Genomic DNA, 6,000 nt, shown 5'->3' on the forward strand with positions numbered 1-6,000 from the left:
ACTTTTGCCAGGTTTTCAATTTATGAAGTAGCCATTGGTCCCAAGTAAAAAGACAAATAAACTCAGTTCCTGCTCTGGGCAGACCCAGGTCCTCACCACTTACTTCTTCTACATTATGGACTCCCCTGTGTTGCATACTCCTCAGCCCTTTAGCACCTAGACAAACTCTATCCCTTTGAAACATTCCCGTAAAGCCTTCCTTCTGAAATTGGACCTTGTCACCTGATTTTTGTGTCAGTCCTTATGGGACCCTAGTCTAATATAATATCCTCAATATCTTCATCTGTAAATTAGAGATAACATTTACCTCATAAGTCACTGAAGGATTTAATATATTATACAGGAAGCTCAGTTGCTCATGACTTGCAGACAACAAAAGACTTGTCTCCATCCATTGTCCCCTTTTGGAAGTCCACAGATTTTTGCCGTTGATCATGTTTCTTGTTCTCACTTCTGTATTCTCACAGTTTCAGCATGTCGTTGAACTCCTTATTGGACAAATATAATCTAATCTGCTCGGTAGCACAGAAAATGATTCAGGACATCTCATATGATCTTCATTTTACTTTCTATAGAACTTTAGTCAATGGAGCAGACAACATGCTCAATTACAACTTCAAAGGTACATGTTTCTCTCTCCTTCATCTCTGTTTTCATGTTCATTCTGCTTTCTCCTAAAAAAAGGTTGATGGGTTAGATTACACCTGACAGCAGTCTTGGCAGCCCCTGGAGAATTCCATCTCTGCAATGCAACATGCTCTGGGAAAAAGAAAAAAAAAAAAACTCACCCGTTCTTCCCCTAAAGGATTGAAATTCTGCATTCTCTTCAGTTGACAATTGACTGGAACATGTTGCAAATAAGTGCCAGGCCTCAATGAGGTGTAAAACCCTGACTGTATTAGCTAGTTATTTAGAGAGATGTGAAGATGCTCTTGCCAACATACATTCAATGTAGGCTTTGGAAGCTTTGCGTGATCTCCCAGGCAGCACTTGTTTGAAAATGTTGGAATTTAATTTAAAAGTTTCCTATTTGCTTTTTGTCCTGATTTTTAAAAGCTGCAACAATTCTTTGGTTTTTCAAAGCAGAGACTCCAGAGCTAATCTTGATATTTGTTTCTAGGTCTACATATTTAAAGTGCAAAATGTGGAAGAAACTGTTCAACCTTGATTTTTTTTTTGTTTATGTTTTTACTGTATTCTAATTCTTGTCATTGGCCTTAAACTGTCTCTGTCTTAGAATGTTAAAAACAGAATTCCAATGATACTTTTGTAGTGATGATCTTTTCTAGACTATCCCTTTGGGTTAGCCATATAGATTCATGACTAATTTTATACAAATAGGCTATAAGGTTGCTAAAGGGCATGGAAATGTCTTTCTATTCATTCACCACAGGGGACATATGACAGGACTCATCTAAACCACCTACAACCAAGACTCTCCTTCAACCAGGAAATAAGTATCTTATGTTTCTTAATAAAACCAGTACATATTATCAGAAATTAATATTTAGTATAGTGGCAATGCATATTTGTTTACAAGGTTTATTACATCTACTTTCAGAAACCTGAGTATGGTTGTATAATGTTGAGTTGGGGCTACCTAGGGTTCATAAACTACACAAGTTCTAAGAAATTGTTTCATAGCTCTGAGAGAGCCAGCCACATAGCCTATCCTATGCCATCATTTTCTGGATGATCACTTAGTAGTCTTGGATGCTAAGATGCAAGCATATTTAGAAAAACCACCATTTGAACATACCGAGAGAAAATGCATCACCGTAGAGTGAAAGTAGCTGAGTAAGTAACAAAGTAACAGGAAAGCTTTCTGGGAGTGCTGGTCACTAAACGAATTTACTGCAACTCATCCATTCTAGTGACCTCAGAAGAAGTCCCTATGTGTGACACTAGCTCAGAGGAATAGCGTACTTTCAACAGCTCTCTGAAAAAGTCAGATAACATCACACTGAGCTTCCCCTTTCCCTAAGAAGAAAGGTACTACTATCTTATTTCAGTCAAGAGTTCTGGTTCATTATGGTCTCAGGAGGACTTAATGTAAATAGGCCATTCGGGAGGAAGCCTTGATGCAGGGGAACGGGAGAGAAAGAAACAATAGCAGAAAGAGTGGTAGCTTGGAGAGAGAGAGCAGTAGCACTAGATGTCTGGACGCAATATTCAAGACATGGAGTGTAAAGAAAAGCTGTGTCAATGCTGATGCATAAACAGATAAGACTTCCCCTGGAAACTTCCAGATCTGCTAGACAGTACATGGGTTTTATAAACAACCATGAGTCCTAGGTGAGAAGGAAATAACTTTCTAAGTTCACATAGATAGACAAATTAGAATTAGGCATCACTGAGAAGGCCATAGTCATACATACCTAAGATAGTTCACATAATAGAATAGCATTATTTGTATCCAGAAGAAATCTGGAAGACAGAGTCACCTTTCAGAGGATGTTATCAGCATTATCTTTTTAGAACTACTTTGAAATTTACTTCATAGACACATGTGTTTTAAACATCAGTAAACAGGAAAAATACAAACATACATTTTGTTCCTATAAAATTATCATACTGAGAGATTTTTTTTTCCCTTGTAGCAGTGACTAAAACCTGCCAACACAGTCCATGACTCATCTACCCTGTATAAACTTCCATGGTCTAAAAGAACATTGAAAAAAAGTTTTAGAATTATTTTTAGTCTTCCCCCATTACAACCTGCTGGAAAGACTAATGACTGAAATTAAGGAGACTATCTGAACTGTTTTTTTAATTGAATATTGTTTCCTATGCTTCTACTGTTTATAGACAATTTCATGGGTTTTAGAACCAACAGACCTGGATGGGAATCCCAGCCCAACTATGTGGCCTTTGGATGGAGCTTCTCTTCCTACAAGAAAGACAGAGGGTAAAGTAAGATATAGAAATGATGTGTAAGAAATAAAATATTTTCTAGTGGTTTTCAGGGGGATGCTACACCTTAGAAGAAAACACTTGCCTGATCCTCGGCAAAAACTTCAGTTATAATCTCTTGTATCTTTACTTTCTCTGTGTTTCCAGATGTAGAAGTCACTGAATAGCATTCTCTTGTAAACCAGCCCTACTGTCAAACTCTGTTTGGTAGGATTGGTTCTCCTAATATCTATGGGACATGACATGCAAAGAAGGAACTGAGAAATGTGCTTTGAAAACTGAGTATGATATACATTAACATCTCAAGCAGGAAAATTTCTGTTTATACTTTGCATGCAATTTGCAGGATGTAAATGTCAAAGCAAAATCTTGGCAAAGTTAGCACACAAGTAGTTGGGTTAAACTGAGAGCTCACGCAAACCTGGCCACAAAGAATCAGTAAGCTATCATACACACTCAAGCTAAACTCTGTGCATTGTAAATGGCCAATAAAAATCTCATCATCACAGGACAGTATCAGAGGTCAATGCACAGCTCTGAAGACCAACTAAGAAACTGTAATGACCTAAACACACACCCCTGGATGCTTTGAGAGTTGCAGTTCCTAGACCCACACTAAGTCCCTCTCTCTAAAGGTTACAAGGATAGGTAACATGTTCAGATTTTCTGTAAATAGTTCAAATGTTACGATGCCAGATAAGTTTCCATTTTGTCACAACCATTGGTCAAATACTAAATGGATGTATATAATACCGTACTATTAGCTCGGGGCTACATTGTGTAGCATTTTGAAATATCATTCCATGTAATTTCTTTTCCTTGTCAGTAATCTTTCCTGCTCCTTTTTGTTGAGTTTGGAAGCACAGTAAAGTCCTGGAGTTTAAAGAACTCTTGATTAGCTTTCCTGTCTGCCCACCTTACTCCCACATACCTTTTACAAGAAGAAATCTTGAAGTGTCTTTCGATAGCTTCCTCTCAGATCTAATCAGGTTCATACCTGAAAACACTGGAAACGCTTTATATTTATTCTGATTGTCTTGGCAAGGAAGAAGGCCTTTTGGGTCTCAGTATCCTAAGGGCCTTAAAAGCAAGGAATCTGTCATAGCTACTTAGCAGATGGCAGGTGCAAGACCACCTTAGGTCACAGAGAATCTAAACAAAAAGCCAGCATGGACAAAAGGCAAGGCACAGACTCAAAATAAAAAAGGACCAGTGTGTAGCTCAGTGGTCGATTGCTTGCCAAGCACGAATGAGGCACTAGGTCCAATTCCCAAAAACAGAGATGGAGACAGACTGAGACAGACAGAGACAGGGAGAGAAAGGAGGAAGAGAGCTTATCATAGCTTCCACGGAGTTTACTTAATGCTACCTACAGCACAGTCTACTTGACTTATTCCTTTCCTCAACCATCTTGAGGATAAAAAAAAAATGATACTTGTGCCTGTATCTCTGTGACATAATATGACTGTGACCTACAGACAATAGTCAAGAAATACTTAGTTAGCAAGTAAGTGCACCTATGAATAAATGCAGCCCCCCTGGTCCTCTTCCACTACTTTTCTGAAGTCATCATTTTTGCTTTCCTCTATTTTAAATTACTAACATTTCACAAGCTTTCAATGAGGATTTGGAAGGCTCACTAGGACCCCTCAGACAACATTTCTCTTTGTGTTTCAGAATGTGTCTGCTTCGCATGACAGTCCAGATGTCAGCCTTTCCACATTTCCCTAGAATTACCTTGAGTGGAATATGTCCCTCCCGTAGTTCCAAACCCTCTATCCAGGCAGGCAGCTCTGTTGTTTAGCTAACTGTCGGTGTTACGCTGCTGTATTCATAAAGGATTGTCAGCGCCGCTCGGTATTATTATGCAAGATCATTTGCTCATGTAAAGACACATTCAACCTAGCAGTTGCTTTGTCTCTTGTCAGGGGAACTGTATGCTGCTACATTAGAAATGAGAGTTTGCGAAGTCAACCTGCTGCTGCTGTTTCTGCTACGCACTTTGAAAGAATCAACAATTTAGGCTTGTTTCCTTGTTTTTTTTCTTCTCTGGTAAAAACTTAGCCACTATCCAAACAGGAATTTTCTTCAGTGCCAGGAAGATAATATCCCCAGGGCAAGGCCATTTCATGCAAGGTTGTCTACTGGGGGCCTGTGCTTGGGGCATTATAGTCAGCCCCTAGGCCCAGGGCACTGCCGTTTACCCGCAGAGGTTCCTGGTCCCTTTCCACATGGGCTTCCCGGCTGGCATCCAGGGCTTTGTCTCATTTTGTAACCTTCCTCCTGGCTTTGTACAAATGCCTTCCCCAACATCAGCTTCTTATTTGAAACATCAGCTACTTGTTGCTCAAATTTTCAGAAACCTGACCTGATAGCCAGACAAAAGTAGTCCCTATCTGTATACCACAAAGTCCCTCTGTCACACTGCACAGCCCCATGGGGAGGCTAATTGGTTATCCAGTCAGACCTACAAAGGTGGCCTGGAACACAGTACACAGAGGATACAGGATAACCCCATTATAGAAGATAAAGCCACTAAAAGAAAAACAAAACCCACCTTGCTACCTCTGTTTCCCGGATTTTTCTCTCTGTCCACCAGTCCTGCCTTCCTTCCCTAACCAGTCCTGAAAATACAAGGCTCATACTAAGAAAAATAATAAGACCAGAGTTAAAGAACCCGGAAGTTTTAGGGAAAGTTGAGTTTGCAAACTGGAGAAGGAAGGTGTTAATGTTAGTATACTCATGGCCAGTCAAATTTTTCCTGTCCAGTGTAGGGATATTTCTTACTTTTTAGAAGCAGGGATTGAGGGAATAAAGAGATGGTTCAGCTATTAAGAGTTCTGTGTGGTCCTCCAAAGGTCCCAAGTTCAATTCCCAGCAAACACATGGTGCCTCACAACCATCTGTAATGGGATCTGATGCCCTCTTCTGGCTTATACTGTCTTTTGTTATGCAGGCATACATGCTAATAGAGTGCTCATATATATAAATAAATAAATCTTAAAAAGAAGAAAAGAGCCTCAAGGAGGCATTGAAAAACTCTATTTTCCTTTAGTAAGCCCCTTCAACAATTATATTATGGTCTGT

Source organism: Mastomys coucha, unplaced genomic scaffold, assembly GCF_008632895.1.
Source record: "Mastomys coucha isolate ucsf_1 unplaced genomic scaffold, UCSF_Mcou_1 pScaffold6, whole genome shotgun sequence".
NCBI lineage: Eukaryota > Metazoa > Chordata > Mammalia > Rodentia > Muridae > Mastomys > Mastomys coucha.